We start from the raw sequence: 18,079 nt of genomic DNA on the forward strand, positions 1-18,079 counted from the left end.
TATTGAACTGAGCTTAAGTAGAGCTCCTTGGTCCACAGTCAGAGAGTAAGTATGTGTGTGGGTGTGGGTCCCACCTGAGGTTGGTTACTGCTATTAAGGCCTAGTCCCTCCTGGCCCTGGTACATATAATTGATTTATCTTAAATAAAAGGTAAAAAAGCAACGTAGTTCTTCAGAGAATCCACAGCTTCTCAAGCACTGTATACCGAGGATATTTTGGAAGAATTGTACTGCTTCAAACAGATACCACAGGACTACATAGGCCCCATTGCTTCCACACTTTAATTTTCAAGCAGTTACTGGCACAGCTGGCTCTGCACATGACTCGCGCCTGCTCAGCATGTGATCACATTTCTGTCAGCCTTGTGACAGCTCAGAACATTTTGTCCTGCCTGTGCTCATTTGCAGCCATACAGCTACTGTTTGGAAAATGGCAGGAGCGCCACAGTATGATCCTTCCATCAGTATGGCCAGTTCTCCTTCGCTCCAACTGCTATTTTAAAGAACGTCCAGCGATGCCTTGCAGAACAGGCTGTGGGTACATCTTCCCCACATCTGGGATCTTTATAATGACTCCAAAGGGAAAATCAAGAGCTCAGTCTGTTTTATTATAGATCATTTTGAATGTACCTATGCCGTGTGCTATTGTACTGTGCAGAGGAGAAAGGTAGTAGTAGTCAAAGAAGTTTCAGAACAAAGTTAGCTCTGTACTCTGGTTAGAATGGTTAATGTTACTGAAAAGCAGTGCTCAGCAGGAGTTATTGGCCTGGAAGAAGTACTGTACTGGTGTTTCCATTCCGCTTCCACAATCCAAACCAGCATCTGTGCATGGTGCTCTGTATGGTGTTGACATGCCTTCTGTTTTCCTGATTCAGAATATTCTTGCTCTGTTGATAAAAGGAGTGGAAACATGGAACAGCCTCATGGCTGTTTCACCTGGTGGTTTGTTAAAGTCCAATTTAGAATAAAAGAGGAGTTGAAAATCACTTAAATATCATTCACATCATGAGCTTGAAGAGAGTTTGTGGTGGTTTTAAATGTCACATGAGGAATGTTTGGGAACGTATTTCAAGTTTGCTCTACTAGAGTGCAACTTTGAAAGAGAGGCTTCTTCTTTTGTTTAAACTTTATCACATCTGACAAGAAATAGCAATAGAATAGCTGCACAGATAGCAGTAAATAAACCACTCTCATGGGAGCAATAAACACCTTCAATATGTCAGTGCCTTGAGTGAACTAACAGGCCTTAACTGCCCTCATCAGCTCCAGCTGGTACTTCCACCCACGCCTTCTGCCCACAGGCCCAGAAGCTCTATTTAAGCTCAGCCTTAAAAACTTACCCTTTGTTTGAGTTGGTGTGTGAGTTTTAGTACTGCCATATTTTGTTAAGCTAGACTTAAACTTTTTTTAGGGTGATTTCAGGTGTATTCTTTAAGTTATATCTGACCTTGAATATCCCTTAGACCTAATTCTGATGTGGTTCCTTAACTTGATTTTAGATCATATAATCCTCTATCGCTCTTAAGAGTACATATGAAGACTAACACTGCTAGTTGCTTTCCTTGGGCTGGTTTTTCTCCTGCTTGTTTTTCTGAGGTTCAGGGGACTGGCTGGGCCTTGGCTGATGGAAGTTCTGGTTCTCCTGACTGCTACCATGTCTGGTTTGTAGATTTCTAGGGAGCTGCTGCTCCTCTGTGTTTCCTGGCACAAAGCTTTCTGCATTGGTTTCACTTGTTGAAAGTAGTATCTTGAGTTAAGTACTCCTATTCTTATATTCTTAAATGAATGCTAGTAATTCAATATGGGCTACAGGAACAGAATTAATTGAATAATATTTCCATAGGTGAATCATGCTTAAAACCCTTCTATCGTGAGAAAGTAAGAGTTTCATACTGTTGCATTGTATATTGTTTCTGCTATTGTTTGAAGAGTCTTTACGCACTAATTCAGATTGTTACACTCAGTTTTACTGTAAATGATAATTATATGTTAATTTAAGCCTTATATACAATTATCCTACTTCATTAGGAAAATATTTCCTTCTGCTTGTAACTGCGATGCTCTTATTCACATTTTTTATCACAGTATTGTTTAAATTGAACTTGCTTCTTGTATGAAACTCAAATTGGTGTTAATGCTTTTCCTACATACATGTATGAAGTACTAGTTCAGTAATAACTCAAAGTAAGAGTTTCCACTATTAAGTGATAAGCCCATAAACAATTTTATCCAATCTGTTACTTGTAAGACAATAATATCCCTGTTATCATTGTGATTCTTAGGCACTTAAAAAGCTGAAAGACAAGGACTCTGCTTGAGCTCATTCCTGGTTGTACTGGGTCTGTCTGGAATGTTAACTTTCCCGGCAGCAGCCCATACAGTGCTGTGCTCTGCACTTGTAGCTGAACAGCAGTGTTATCACACCAGTGTTGTGTCTACTGCTGAGCAGTGCTAGCACAGCATCGGGCCTTTCTCCAGTCCTCCTAGGGGGTGGGCAAAAAGTGAGAAGAGAAACATCACCAGGGCAGCTGACCTAAACCAACCAAAGGGATATTCCATACCATATGATGTCACACTCAGCAATACAAGGTGGAAACAGGAAGAAGAGGGGAGGGGTGGGCTCTCGTGAAAACGTCAGTACTCCTCCTGAACACCAGCTATGTGTTGATGCCCTGCTTCAAGGATGTGGTCAATCATCGCTCATTTGTGGGAAGTAGAGAGTAATTTCTTTCCTCTGCACTTCCACATAGCCTTCATTTGTTTTATTTGTTTGTTTTCCTTTTTCTCCCCTTTTCCCCTTTCCCTTTTTATTTCCCTTTAGTTAAATTGTTTAGTTCATAATAATCTTTCTTTAATTATTATATTTCCCTTTAATTAAATTATCTTTATCGCAACCCATGAGTTGTTCTTTGCTTTACTTCTTCCCCTCCTCATCTAAGGAGGGAGAGTGAGAGAGCAGCTGTGGTGTTTAGCTGCCCAGCATGGTAAAACCAGCACGCTGGTCAAGAGTTTCAAGGCTTGCTCCTCTTAGATCAGAAGGAGGTAATAGAGTTAAGTATGTACAGGTCCTCTCAACTCACAATTTTAGGTGATGGATGTTGAGTGAGTACCACCAGTGTGTGTTAGGATGCGTTGATTTATCATACCTAAACATTGCTTCTAGAAAATGCAACTGAGAGCTACTACTATTGTTTGAACTCAAGTCAGAGTCCTTGCAATAAAGCTCTGCTTAGGAAAGGCTACTTATGTTCAAGCATGTTCAAGCCAACTCTGCATGGATTGGTCTCTCTTGTTGTAACTCTAGTTTTGTGACAGAGCCATAGGATTCCTGAGAAACAGCCTAACTGGTGTTTTCTTTGCTAATCACAATTTACAGTCTGAATTGGACAGTGCTGTAGTACATTATGAAAAGGGATAGAAACAAATGTTGATGTTTACTGTGGATTACTGTAATGGTTTCCTTTCTTTGTTGAACCAAGTTGGCCATAAAGATATCAAAAAACCTTAGTGCAACTTCCAACTGAGGACCTTTCTTAAGTGGTGAATGATCATGAGGCGGTGTTCCTCACTGGTGATTTGTTCTATTTTTTGTTTTTTTTCCTAGTCTTTCTAACAATTAAGAAATGCTTTTGCTGCTGTTTTTCCCTCTTGCTATAATCAAATTGGTAAGTGGGCTAGCAAAAAAATCTGATCATGTGATACTGTTTCATAGCAGCTGAATAATTTCCAACCTTACTACAGCAGGTGGCTTTAAGTAACAAGCAGTATGTGCCTCACTTAAAATCAAATTTCCTAGAGATCTTAGTGATTAATCATAATGTAATAGATAATATAATCTAATCATGTTAATGAATGGTGTGTTATGGAGGAACTTGCTTTTCAAGCACTGAGAATTACTCAAACCAAATGATGTGTTTTGTTTTGTTTTTTTGCCAAATGATGGCGGGGGGAATTAAGGGAGATACTACTGAGATTGAAACAAGTGTTGTTTTCAAAGTAGAACCAAGGGAGAAAGAAGTATGAGAAACCCGGTCCTCCATGGGCTCTCTGATGAGAGGATAGGCTCAGTGGTAGAACACTATTTTCCTATAGATTCAGAAAGTTGTATGTTTTTATTGCAGATGAGAACAAAGAAAGGAAAGAGGTGAGTACAGAATATGTATTACAAAAGAACTGTGAATGGGCAAGAGGTCTTTCTAAGGACTTGAACTCTTTGCTACAACACTTATCGCTGTACTGTTTCAGAAAGCCTTCAGTTGATAGTTGAGGCTATCATTTCACTAAAGAAAGGTATTTCCTATAAAGTAACAAATATATACTGGATATCTTGCTGCAGAAAAGATGAAGTCAAGGCACTGTAGTATTTTCATGTGATAAAGTAGGTAGTAAGTAAGGGGATTGTTCCCTTTCAAATGCTTTCAATGTAAAAATGTCAAATGAAACCATATTCAGAGAAATTAGCTTGCCCTTGTTACATGTAAAACAAGCTACCCCCTGTTCATGTCAGATAGTTCTGACTTGAAAACAGGTAATTGCATGTAAAACAGATACCAAACTAACAACTGCCTCTGGCTGAGCCCTGTGTCTTATATCAGAGACAAGTTAATCTTGCTGTGATTGCATTTGCTTGAACAATATAATCAAATGAAGGAACAACACACAACCCAGTTACATTGTTTAATTTTCAATAGATTGTATTAGACTATAAAAAAATTTACTAAGTACCTCCAAAACTTCCTTTAGTTTAATGCTATTTGTTAAAAGAATTATATTTTTGAGCTTCTAAAAACAATGATATTGTTTTAAAACTGAAGTGGGAATAAAATGTCAAAATGTATTTAGCAAGGGTCTTATATCTAGTTACACTTTTCTAGCACTGGGCATGAACCTTCTTAAAAATTGTTAATTTCAGAGTAAATGCAGGCTGTTCCAAATGACTGTAATTCAACTGGTGCACTGCATGCAGCAACATGTAGTAATGTGTGTTTGTGAGGGAAATCCATGCTTCCTTGTTCTCGTTTTGTCATTAATATCTCTACAATGTATTCTTTGTTAATTAGCTGATAAGTTCTTAAATTTGTGCTAAATGTTGCAGTGATAGTGTCTCAAAGGTCTTGTTACAAAGTTAGTGTGCTTCTTAGTTTTCTGAGCACGCAAAGAGTTCCTGAATGCACAATCAGTGGGACTGGCAGATGAACTCTGAATAATTCCCTTCAAGGACTGTTATGTTTCCAGAAATTAGGCTGCTGCAGACATGGTTCACCACTTCTCTGTTATTCTGTTATGAAAAATAGCTTGCTTTTGTGCTTTTCCAGTTTCCTACAAAGGTAAATATTTATTTTTTCCCAGACTGAAATATAACAAAATGAAGAAAGGATTAAGTAAGAATGAGGAGAATGAATGAAAGATGCTGTTTGGAATAAAAGAAGAAATGAAGGATGGGAAGAAAATGAAAGAACAATGTGGGGGGGGAGGAGAGGTGGTGTCTGTCCAGAAAAAGAGAATAAGGGGAATGGTGAGAGTAGAAGTTACTTCAGCATTAAGGAAAAACTTACAGTGCAACAAGAACAGAAAAGTGTATTTTAAATAAATGAACTGATGCTTGAACTCTGTCTTTCACAGAATGCTAGTTAAGTAATTCTGAGCACAATTTCTTTGAGGGCCCATCCCACTGCTAGTTTCTTCTACTAGTGTATATCTAGTGTTTTCAACTGGCTTCAAACCCCTAGGATGACATGCTCTGAACTAGTAGATTGGTATGTACTACATCATATAAAGTGGTTCTATCTTATTATACTAACTCTTGAAAGAACTCAACCCTCTTTCCAGTCCTTATCATTGTGGGGTTTAATGGCAGTTTTTGCTTTTACCCAGAGTATACTTTAGTTTACTTCATTACAGCCATACCTCCAGACTTTGTGTACTGTAAATTATTCACTTCTTTAGCAAGGATCTATTAGTGAAACAGGTATATCAATATTTACTTTTCTAACAAGAAGAGGGATTGATAAAGTAACTGTTTAATCTGCAACACACAGATACCATTAAAATTAATGCAATTTAACACATACTTTAGTATTATTTACTATAAACTTTATGTCCTTTTAGCTTGGGACTACGTTATCAGTTTTTATAGATAATAAGCGATACCAATTAAGTTAAGCTATGTTACACGGGTTCTTACAGGTTTTCTATAATGTTTTAAAATGTATTTTTATCTATAAATGCTTCTGGAACTTGCCAGGTGTTCAGAAATTAGTTTTGTTAGAATTTGCTTTATTTATAGATGTATTCAACCGAATTTGTTATTTCCAGTTAGACCTCACACTTGGTTCTTTTAATACACTTTTCTAGAAAACAGCAACTTTGAGGCATAAAGGAGGAAGAAAAGAAATGGACTGAAAGAATAAAATACAAGCAAATTAATAGCAGTGCTTGAAGTTACTAAATCTCCCATAGGGTGAGGAGAAATGTAACAATCAGCATTTGTGCTACGTTCTGAAGGTCTTGTATGTCTGCAGGTTACTTTTAAAAATAATTCATACAGAATTTCAGAGCATTTTTTTCCAGAACAGAGTTGTCTTCTGTAGGGTCATAAATGATAGGAATGAGCACAGAAACAGGATGGCAACAAGTATCAGCTTTTAATAGCAGCATCTGTCTTCCATGAGCAAATCCTGGGAGTGACCTTTTTCATCTGCTTTGGATGCAAAGGACATTCTTGATGAAGTACAGCTGCTCTTTCAGAGGAGTCCCTTCTTTGAACAGATAATTTCAGTGACAAACTTTCATTACGAAGTTGTAATCCTCTCATGTAAGTATTATGTCAAAACTATTAGCAAGATCAACATGCTCAGTGTCAGTAGATATTCCTTATAAAAATACATTTGATTTTCTTTATTAGAAGAAAGGTTCCAAGGGTTATGGTAAGACTAAAGAATAATGAAGTCTGCAACAATGTTCCTGTAATGCCGCAGCCTTTCAATTTCCTGATAAAACAAATTTATTTGGCTTTATCTAGCTAAAAGCAAAGGAATCAAGATGGTGTAGTCACTGTACTTGATTATTTCCCATATCATTAACTTTTGCTGCTAGATAGAGCTTTACTAAAATTTCTACGTATTGCCCATCAGTAAAAAGACAGTTGAGCTAGATATTTTCTAAGAATTTTACTGAGGTAATCCTGAAAAAGTTAAATCTGTTTTCTTCCTCAATATTTCTGAGAAAAATGTTTTACTTCAGAAGCTTTACCCCCAAAATTTTGAGGGACCTACTAAAAGGAATTTTAGGATTTTTATAGGAATAACTTGCTTTTCAGATTAATTGGGAAGATTTAATATCAGGTTTTGCACAGGCAAGATTATATATTCTCTGACTAGCTCTAATGTTAATGTTCATGCAGATTACTTTTAGGAAGTAAGCTTCCTACATGCCACTAATGACTTTTCAGATCCATTAGTCTGTTACAATATTGATTTCAGGCATTACCGATTAATGCTGTGAGTAGATTAATTTCTGCTCTTAAAATATAAAGAACTGGCACCTCTTGTTACTGTTACTAGATGAATGGTATGTTACTGCTTGATTTGGTTCCTTGCTAGGCTCCTTCCCTTCCTCTGCTCGTCTGTCCTATTCCACTGTCTGGTTTTCCCCTTAACTACTGTTTTTGTAATACTCGACTAAATGTTATGCACTTTCCAGCTACTTTCTGTGGAAGAGGAATTTGCGCTAAACTTTAGAAAACTCAAGGTAGGGCAAAAATGTAATGCTGTGCATGCTTGAGTTTTCCTTTCATCTAAGGTAATGGTGGTGTTTCATATTTGTTGTTCCTTCTAGAGCCTGATTCTGCCACTGGCCACGAGCTGCTCTGGCCCTGGCTGTTACTGCTGTCAAGGGACTGCAAGCTGATGCTGGAGCTGCCTCCTCCTCATCCACTGCAACAGCCATTTGCTCCTCATGCCACCCCTTTGAGGGACAGAGCTGTCTGCAGTGCCCAGGTACATACTAGATTTGTGTTCCATTCAGGGCCTTACAGTAAGTAGGGTGCTATCCAGGCTGTGACCAATCCCCACACAACCAGATCTAGCTCCTCAGTCCCTTGAATCTAAAGGTTATAAAGCTACTTTTAACTAGTAATTTGTACAATGTGCATGTTGCTCTAGCTATCATCTCTTATTCTGCGTTTTCCAATTACTTTATGTATTGAACAAATATACCTCAGACATTAGCACCTCCATATTCAGTACAGATCAAATACATCTTTTTTTGCATGCTATTCTACAGGTGTCTTATAGGTTATGTCTTTGGTTAGACCACAGACACTTTGACTAACCTAATTATCACCTATGTTTTTAAGTCCCTCATTATTTTTGTTCTATAGTTCTAATTGGATGTCATTCAGGCCATTAGCATTGATAATATATACCATTTGTCAAGGCCAGATTTCTTGAAGCACTAAATAGTATTTTTGAGAAACGTTACTCAATACTAGCTTATCTATTAAATTTCTCTAAGATCTAGCTACCTGCGTTAATTGTTAGAAATGTGTGCCACCTCCATCGGTTGTGGGACAGGATAGTATGAATGTCACATGCCTATGTAAACCAAGGCCTGTGCATGTTCTAAATTATCAAGTGCAGGTGACTGTGCAAGAGGAGTTACAAAACAACAGTTCTAAACGTACCTGGTTCCACATGTCCTGGTTATGCCTTTCTGCATTAGACCTTGTCACCTCTTTAGCCATTATTTTTCTGCAAGGAGACCTAGAGTTAAGCAGTCACTTTGAAGTGCAGCAGAAACTTCTTTGGGTGGATGCAGGTTGTTGGAAGGCGTATCTTATCTGTGAAGGAAAAAGATTTAATTTCAATCAACTCAGTAGTATTTATTTACTGGAAAATAAATCAGTGTGATGTTGTACGCTGAATTTAAGCAACTAAACCTCCTGCTAATTCAGTGTTAATCTCCTGCCTCATACAATGCTAACTCATTGCACTAAATGCTAAATTTCTTCTGAAATTCAGTAAAGGGAAAATGAAAAATTCATGTTATAGCTGGCAATGTTCTTCATCATGATTTGTTGTAAAAGGGCAGGTATGTCAGCTTTCCTGTACTTTTTGTGCTAACAGTTGATGCTTAGGAAAAGCTGCCAACTGTTCAAGCCTCTGGCAAAACATGATAAACATCTGTTATAAACAAAAATATTTGGTAGAATTCTAGAAATTGCAGACTAGCCTGAAGAAAGCTTTCTTCCTTAAATGCAGAAAAGTTTCAAAGCAGTTGGACTGTTGTCCACTGAATAACTGTCTTTTCTTTAGAAAAAGAAACAGTCAAAGAGTGGGGTTGTTTCTATATCTTGTTCAATCAAGACAAGGATGTCAGATACTGAAGAGAAATAGTTCAGAGAAGGGAGAAAGACCTGGCAAGCCAATCACTATGGTCTTTAACAGCCAGGGCTGTGTGGAGCTGATGCAGGGAAGCCCAAGCTGCCAGACTGACATACTCCTTACCTGCAGGAACCCTGGTGCTGCAGAAGGACCACTGGCCTGAAACTCAGATTCAGTTTAACAATGAACACTGTTTAAGTGCTCGTCTGCACAGAAGTTGTCAGAGTAATTACATGTGTGGAAGTGGATGCTCTTGCTTTTTATTGTCTGAAAATACTCTTAAATTGATATTGTGCTATAATTGTCTTGTATTCAGCTGGAGAGGGGCACCTGTGCTACCAAGAACATCTGTGCATTGTGTCCACTAGCAAAACATATCAATTACAGCAGGCATGGCTATTCTGATAAAAGACATGGGCCCTGTCTCATGGGGGTTTCCTTAGCATCTTAGAAGCTTCCTTTGGCAGACAACCATGTTCTTGTATCAGAATGGCACTAAATCTACTTTTTCTAATGTGAAACAAATACATTTCTAGTAGAACTCCTTAGCAATAAAGGGAGAGGTTGCTGTAGACTACTGGACAGCAATAAAGAAGCTAACTCAACATACTACATTTTCTTATTACAAAGTGTTTTATCTAGTAAAATCTTCTGTTAGACAAAATTGTGTAAAATGTATGCTAACAGTTAAATATATTAATAGATACTAAATGACAATAGGTGCTTCCATTGTGACTTCTCAAGTGACAGAACAGGAAAACAACTGGCAGATGGTTGGACAAAACTTCTCTGACTTGTCCATTAGCATACTTTATTTCAAGGAAGGAGCTATTAGTATATGGCAATGTGCTGGGAAAAATAAGTGGGAAAGGAATTTGCAGGTGGCTCCATGCTGTTTCACGTGTCCCTGAATTAGAGATAATGAGGAAACAAGTGGTAGAAACGAAAACTTGAGTGAGATTGAGATAAAGTAAATTGGCTGCTGTGTTAAAGATGAGCTTTGGGGCAGTGGGCAATTGCTGGCTGGCTTGAGGCACATGTCTGAGGGTCTCTAACCAATTGTATAACAGATGTGGGTGTGTGGACAGCATGTGGGGCTATGGGGAAAGTGTATGTAGTGAAAAAGGGTAATAAATGTCTTCTGTTCAAGAGCCATCAGGAGTCCATGTCTTGCATCCCTTCAAAAATATACTTGGGCTACTATTTGTTCATGTCTATGAATTGAGAAAGTTACAACTAAATGCTATCAAGTTCTGAATTACATTATTCTGAAAGCATGAATGGAATTAGCAGCCTGAATAAGTATCCAGTGTTTAACTCTTCATGTCAGCATTCACTCTGTGGTAGGAGAAAGATTTCTCAGATTTTCTCTTCCATATTTTTTTTGTGTGTGCCTGAAGCTGAGTTCTGAGCTTGTTAGCATGCAGGACTATTGTTTTTATATTATCTACATTACACTTGTTGATCTGTTATGTTCCTCCTGCTGTTCTGGCTAGTAGATGTCTGGTAAATAAGAAATTAGTTTTCTTTGTACAGTCAGAGAAAGAAACTGAGACTGGACAGTACCTCTTGTGATCTAGTCCAATCCCTTCACGAGCAAGGTCAACTACAGCTGGTTCCCTGCAGGCTTCTCAGGATTACGGTGAGTTGAGTTTTGAATATTCTTAAAGCTCAAAACTCCCCTAACTCTCTGGACAACCTGTCCCAGTGGTTGACCACCCTCTAGTGTTCTGAGGGAACTTGTTTTTGTTTTGTTTGTTTTTTGTTTTTATTGGACTTGAAATCACTGGGAAGAGTCTGTCTCTCCTTTTCATTCCCTCCTACCAGATACCACATTGAGATCGAACCTTGCCCTCAAAGCCGCTTTTTCTGCAGGCTGAAGAGTCTCAGCTGTCTCCACATATAAAATATGATCCAGTTCCTTAACCAGCCATGTGACCCTGTGCTGGACTTGTTCCAGTAGGTCTGCATCTTTCTTGTACTGGGGAACCCAGAACTGGACACTGTCCCAGGGAAGCAGATGATCTTGTTTATCAAACAAGATAATCATACCAGGTAAAATCACTGGAAAAATGTGCTTTTACTGCTACACTGTTTGTAATACTAATCAATGGCCCCAGTCAACCCAGAATGACACTGTTCTTATTAAAGCTTGCAAGATTCTCATTGTATTATATGTTCCAATAATGACTTTCAGTAACAGCTGCACTTAATGATCAAATACCTCCACACAAGTTCAATCTACATCTTCACAAACATTGGGTCAGTATAGTTTTATAATCAATTGACTCTCAGGCATGTTCAGGCAAAATCTGGCAGGGAAAGAGCACATGTTGGTCAGACATGGTAAATAAAGGTGTCTGTTCCTTTCACTTCTGGGGCAGCTAGAAGTAAGAGTTACAGGCTTTTGTTGGTCCTCATTGCTGCCCAGTTTGTAGCATGTCATTACATCTACACCATGTTTTTCAAACACTTATTGTTAAGGGGGGGGGGGAAGGAACCAAACCTCTGTTGAAAGAGCTTTTTCATACCACAGTCATCACTCCATTTTTCTAATATAAATTGCTAACAGGAGTACTGATATTTGAAGTCCTTTCAACAGTACAGAGAGAAAATGATCAAGGCAAACTGCTGAGTTTCATCTTGGCTCATACGTCATAAAAATTGCTAGCTACATGTGACTGAAAACTGCTGTTCCTACAGAAATGACAGAACTTAAATAATCCAGCTCAGTTGCTGGATTCTACACACAATTTGTAAGATTCAACTGAAACAAAACACGTATTTGTAAAACCCAAAACTGAAGAGAGCAAGATGTACCATCAGTGGGATATGGAGTATCTGATATTCTATAATAAAGCTGAAATGTTTCTTTTCAAATTTTTTGACCAACCATCTTATAGTCTGATGAAAGTGCATCAAGTGATCACAAGTACAGAGGAGAAATTCAGGAACCAGTGCACCAGAAGGCAGTAGCACAGGTGATCATTAAAGGACTAAATGCCCAACAACCTATGGGGCAGTGTGTAAAACCCCTGTTCTGAAATGCTCAGCTAGCCATTCCAAGTGCTTCAGTTGCAAGCACTTCTCTGTAATACGAGTCCCAGAGTTCATATTTTCAAATCCTAAAAATCAGAGCTTCTAATAAGACTATTTATAATCTACACAAAAGAAGCCTCACTAAAACATGAGTGACATCTTGAGAGGAAAGATTTCTCTTCCAGTTACTAGGAAAAAGGAGGTAAAGAGCCTGTGTCTCAGCAGGTTTATTCTGGCAGCAATCTCACCATATTCTTGCACTCTTTCCTAGCATGCTGCTTTGAGCCTGATATTGGAGGTTGGGGCTGGGGACTGACTCAGAATGGTCATTCTGGTATTCTTCTGTTCTTAGGCATATTAATTAAACCCCACTATCTTCCTTTAAAGTAATGAAACAGATGATTTGAAGTAAAAATATCCCTTGAGATCTCTTGCTCCAAATTTCCAAAATGTTGGAAGATTCTAAAATTAAGACCCTAAATAAATGGCCAGATGTTAGATGGGTGTTAAGGAGCAGTTAAGTGCAAGGCAGTAAGCACTCTGTACCTGAGAAATGTGCTCATTTATTAAGACTTCATTTTAGCAGGAAGAAGTTAGTAAGACTTTCTCAAGAACTTGAGAAGCAGCATCTGTCAGGACCCTGACACTGTTAATAGGTCTTAATGGCCCTGGCTGGCCTTGCCTGGGGGCCCATCCACTCCTCTGCTTATAGGGCTCCATTTTAAGTGTAGGTCTGGCCCTTCACTGTATATCTGTTTCTGGCACAGCTCTGCTTGTGCCTGGCTCTGGACCTCACTGGTCTGGCTCTGGGTACTCTCACTGCCCATGACTTGCTGTTTTTGTTTTTTTTCTCCACAGTTTTACCTCAGACCTGCCCTGAGGTCATGGGCTTGTCAGATAGCTGAGAGTCTCGGCTGATCCTGGCTGCCATCCCTGGGTTGATCTATGTTACCTGAAGAGTTCATCCACAATGAAAGTGCAAAACAGCTTACTTCTGTAAGGGCAGAATGACCCAGAAACTTTCCATACCTTCTGTGGAATATCTGTTCTGGTGAACTGTGAAGTCAAGTCCTAAAAGACACACTGTGCCTTATGTGTGAAATATGCTCAGAAAATAGGTTTGAATCTCTTTGGTACATAACTTCAGAATGCTGCTCTGAGATTATTTTTCTATTCTTTTTACAGAGTAGCCAATGTGATCATTGTTGACTTGCTGTCTGCAAGACTCCGGAGCACATCAAGACCATTGCAGCTGTCTGATGACGGTAACTAGTTCTGATTGCTGAACAAGGATGTTTCCCTGTGAAATGTAAAATCAAGAGTTCAGTTTTCTCACTTGAAAAGAAATGCAAGAAAGTAATTCCGCCACAAGTCAATGAATTTGAAAACAAAATACCGGATAGATCAAGTATGTTCATAGTCAGGAATGCAATAGCAATCAATAGGTTGTACTGATTGCATGGCGAGGGTTTTTTGAACTTGCCATTTTCAGTTGAATGTGTAAGCGAGATATGACTATTTCTCACTACTTGTTCCCTCTGACAATTGGTTACTACAAATGAACAATGATAAAATCAAGCACCTTTGTTTCTTGTGTATGAGGCAGCAACAATGCTTTTATTTAATAAAAAAGCCTTTAGGTAAGGAGGGCAGAGTCTTAACTTTCTGACTGAGTAATGTTTTTTGGGGGGAGCAAAGAAGGTGATGAGAATTTTGCTCTGAAAAGACTACGCTTTGTTACTAAATGCTGCAAAATGTTCCTGTAATCAAAAACAACAAAAAAAAAGATGTTTCTGTAATCAGCGAGAAATGCCTCTGTGTCCATTCTTTATTGATGTGTTCTGCAGTCTTATGCAGAGAAAGAGAAAACATTCCTTTTCTTACCAGGAAAAGAAGATGCTCAATCCTTCATTCATAAGTGAGATAAGGCTTGTCTAAATGTGATGTCTTTCAGCATGGGATCCAGGTTTTCATTAGACAGGGAGATGTCAGTCATTTCCTGCTGGTGACATTCTGAAATATCAGTTGGCACAAGAAGGAAGGGGTATGGTGCTGTGTGAAATAGCTCAACTGCTTTAGGTAATCAGGCCCAGAAACTCACTCTGTATTTAAAGATGCATGGTTTCAGTGTGGCTTGTTGTTTCAAGTGAAGTGGTAGTCATCTACAAAGAGCAGAGAGAATACAGTGCAAAGTCTTCCCAATCACATGTGAATTTCACATAAACTTCCAGTGAAAAACATGTAAGTTTAATAAAGATGGCATGTTTGTTTACATTTGTCTGCTGTGCTGTGAAATTACTGTCCAACTGTGATTTCATGATTTGAAGCATCATCTGCAAGTAGTGGACAGGAATGCCGCCGCTTTTGTACAAAGCAGGCACAACTACAAAATTAGAGTGAAAAGTAAGTTTGGCTTTCTGAGGATAAGTGCTAGTGTTTCCCATCATTTTAGTTCATATAGGTTTAGTTTTTAGATATTTGTTGATTTAGAGCAGGAGGTTCTCTGTATTCTTTTTTAAAAAAATCTTAAAAAAAATAATCTACGTACATATCAAAAAAAAAAAAACAAGCTTCAGTTGACTTTGTATTGTGGCCATACTGAACTACTAATTCATCAGCAAAAAAGTAAGTATATACGAGGAAATTTATGATGTTACCAGAGAGCACAAGTCCACCATTTTATTGTTTGCATTACTCTCATGCCTAGAAATGTTAGCATTATACCAGCACGGAGCGAAAAGTCTCTGTTCCAGAGGACTTACCAAAGTATATGGAGAGAAGAAGTGAAAGCATACTGGCAGGAAAGTAGCAGGTAAGAATAAGACAATGTAGGTCAGCACAGACAATACAGCCAGCAGGCTCTGTATGCCTGCAGCCTAGTTAGTGTCAGTGTCTTCTGTTGCTACTGCCACCAGCATGAGGAACTGCAAGAAGACAAGTAAATCATGCGTGTTGGTAGCTGTGTTAAGTGAACGATGGAAATGAGCATCACTGGCTGACAGAGTATGAGAGCTGGAAAGCCAGCACTGTCTGAAAGATGACAGGTAAGCTAGAGATAGACATCCCATCGAGGCCCTTGGATGTGAAGACTGGCAATATATATATGATTTAATAGAAAACGGGGAGCTAAGATGATGCCCAGCAATAGCCATCAAAGCAATGATCTGGGAGAGGGCAGGATCCAGCTGAAAAGGGCTCAGACTGGGTGGGACGTAGTCACGGTGTTAACTGCTTGCACAGCCACATCAACCCACTTGCATCCTGTCTGCATCCTTGTGATAATTGCCTGTTACATTCCATTAATCAAGGTCAGAGAGAAAGGATGTCATAGCAACTGAAACCAAAGTCCATGAGGATCCAGACGAGGCATTTAGCAGAGTAGGTATTAATACAGTCCCTACTGCAGAGAGCTAGACAAAGAAGCAGCTCTATTTCTGTACAGGCCTCACACGAACATTTGGGGAATCAAAGTCCAAGGTGATGACAGGCTGGATGATAGCCCTAGCAGAGCAGTTTATAAAGAAATATATGGCTTTACACCTCTGTACACAGAGACACTGATTACAGAGCTGCAGTGGATTCTCTTCTAGCTTAAGCATTAGGTCTGTTTGATTTTGGACTCTGTGTTAGAGGTCTCAAGTTGCAGCAGTGAGAAACGCCTCAGAACATCTCTGTTCTCAACGGTCCTGCCCAAACCCTGTCCAAATCCTGCCCACTGCTGTAGTCTGAGCCACCTCCTGCTTCAGCTGCCACTGGCCATTTTGTCTCTGGCAGGGCGTTTGTCACTGAAATCTATGACAGATTCAGCTAAAACATCCACTGGTGTTTTTCACCTGCACTCACTCTTTCAGGCTGTCTTCGGAAACAATTCCAATAGAAGATTTTGAAATTTTGGTGATTTTACTGAGTGGTTTGTTTCTTCCTACTCATCCTGTCCAGATTCCTGTAAGCACTGGGCACAGTGCAGGACAGAACAGCAAAGCAAGGACACGTGCAATATATGTGAGCTGCTGAGACTTAAGCTGCAGTCAATGATAAAGCTGTCTGCTTATTAGTGCAGTAACGTAATTTTCTCCCACGAATGGATTGACAATCTTGTCTTGTTTTACCTTTTTTTTTTTTTTCCTCTAACAGAATCACTGATGATACTTCTAGAAAGGACAGGATTTCTTGCACAGGAATGTTGTAAGACAAGACAGTATGTGCCAGGAAAAATAGCTGCAAAGCCATTAGGGCAGTATACATATTCTCTGGGGATAGTTTGAAAACAATAGTCCTACTATTTGTGGATAAAGATGATAATTCTTTAATATCAGATGAGACCACATTTTTTTACCTTCTGGTTATCATGAGCTATTATTTCTCAAACCCCAGGGTTTTCATTTTGATTGCTGTGTGTAGGTACAAATTGCTTCTCATTGTTCCTCTTCACTTAGTCTTTCCATCAAAGAGTTGGCTGTCTCCACTTTTGCCCTGTATCTTATCCATCAAGACACTTGTGCAGCTCCCCCCCACACATCCTGCCATGATAGGCTCTAGTCACTGACTTCATTGCATTTCAGAAGTAACTGCTGCGTATGCAGATAATATTAAAAAAAAAAAAAAAAAAAGGGCTACCAATTCAACATTTTATCATTTTTAAAATACCATCTTTCCACTGCCTACAGTAGGCACTGAACTGCACCAGTACAATTTGCTTTTTATCTCACATGCAAGAAGGGCTGAAAGGTGGGAACTCTTATTTGGGAACTGGAACTAGGGAAGCTACCAACTGAAACTATCTGAGACAAGTTTGGTTAACCACAGTTCCCTGGCGAGGGGTAGGCTTTGTGCAGAGGTTGAGCCACAGCAGACAGGGAAGGCTGAACCTGAAAGCTCAGCCCAGGGAGCAAGTTAATGAGCTGTTCTGGGGGCACTGCAGATTGGACTTGGCTGTGCTGGGGAGTGCTGTGTGTGACTACCTCGTCTTCAGGCTTTTACTCTGTGAGGGCAGACCAGAGGGACGGGGTGGGTTGGCCTTTTCAAGCCACCTTGAAGCCATAAACCACTAGAGTAAACTGGGAATACTACCAGGGAAACTAAGGCAGAGGAGAGGCTGGAGGGTGTCCTGCCATAGTGTGGCAGTCTAATGCCATGTCACAGACCTAAATTTGTACCATTGCAGAGAAGACTGACATAATCTTTTGATCTCTGGGGAAGAGACTTTTTTACTGTTTCTCCTGTCCGGCCCATCTGTACTTGGTTCACTCCAGATTCTCACTCTGCTGCTGTGGGGCTGAACTGCTCCATGGTCCCTGTTCTCACTGTTCACCACAGATCTTGGCTACCCTCTAAAACCAGAACTACCTATGAGGTAAATTATTCACTTCTACAGCTGAGCAGAAACTCTATTGATTTGATTTACTGTTTTCTATTTTGTCTATTGATTTTTGGGGAGTCCCAAGAGCATGCTCCCATAAAGGGCCATACAAAACTTTGTATTCTGTTTAACAATTTTATTTACAAAGGGTGTTCTTGCCTCAGCCTCCCTTGCCAAGTTACTCCAGGCACGAACAACTAAATTTAATTTCTGCAATTAATACAGAACAAAGGAGATGCGCACAGAAGACAACCCCCTCCCTGCTTTGTTACTTGAGATGCCAAAATGGCAGCACGCTG

At 39.3% G+C, this 18,079-nt stretch overlaps 1 protein-coding gene and 2 long non-coding RNA genes across 14 annotated transcripts in view; 2 read left to right on the top strand and 1 right to left on the bottom strand.

The window, feature by feature from the left end:
• WAPL (WAPL cohesin release factor) overlaps window positions 1–18,079 on the bottom strand; it is a 149,806-nt gene that overhangs the window by 86,031 nt on the left and 45,696 nt on the right. Inside the window, exon 3 of the mRNA XM_068689384.1 lies at window positions 8,683–8,838. The gene's annotated coding sequence lies outside the window, so the exon portion shown is untranslated. The remainder of the gene's footprint in view (window positions 1–8,682; window positions 8,839–18,079) is intronic.
• On the top strand, window positions 895–8,353 carry LOC137859909 (uncharacterized). Of its 11 annotated transcripts, XR_011098654.1 has the most exons (8): window positions 895–1,877; window positions 3,604–3,664; window positions 4,121–4,143; window positions 5,235–5,326; window positions 5,622–5,755; window positions 6,354–6,813; window positions 7,701–7,748; window positions 7,836–8,353. It is a non-coding gene; the product is annotated as an uncharacterized lncRNA (long non-coding RNA). The 11 variants fall into 11 exon arrangements; XR_011098644.1 differs by lacking the exon at window positions 7,701–7,748 and having other exon boundaries at window positions 897–1,877; XR_011098645.1 differs by lacking the exon at window positions 7,701–7,748 and having other exon boundaries at window positions 897–1,660.
• LOC137859858 (uncharacterized) lies at window positions 9,536–14,087 on the top strand. Of its 2 annotated transcripts, XR_011098604.1 has the most exons (4): window positions 9,536–11,024; window positions 11,210–11,437; window positions 13,280–13,417; window positions 13,607–14,087. It is a non-coding gene; the product is annotated as an uncharacterized lncRNA (long non-coding RNA). The 2 variants fall into 2 exon arrangements; XR_011098603.1 differs by lacking the exon at window positions 13,280–13,417 and having other exon boundaries at window positions 10,869–11,024.

The sequence above is a fragment of the Anas acuta genome, chromosome 7, assembly GCF_963932015.1.
Source record: "Anas acuta chromosome 7, bAnaAcu1.1, whole genome shotgun sequence".
NCBI classification, from domain to species: Eukaryota; Metazoa; Chordata; class Aves; order Anseriformes; family Anatidae; genus Anas; species Anas acuta.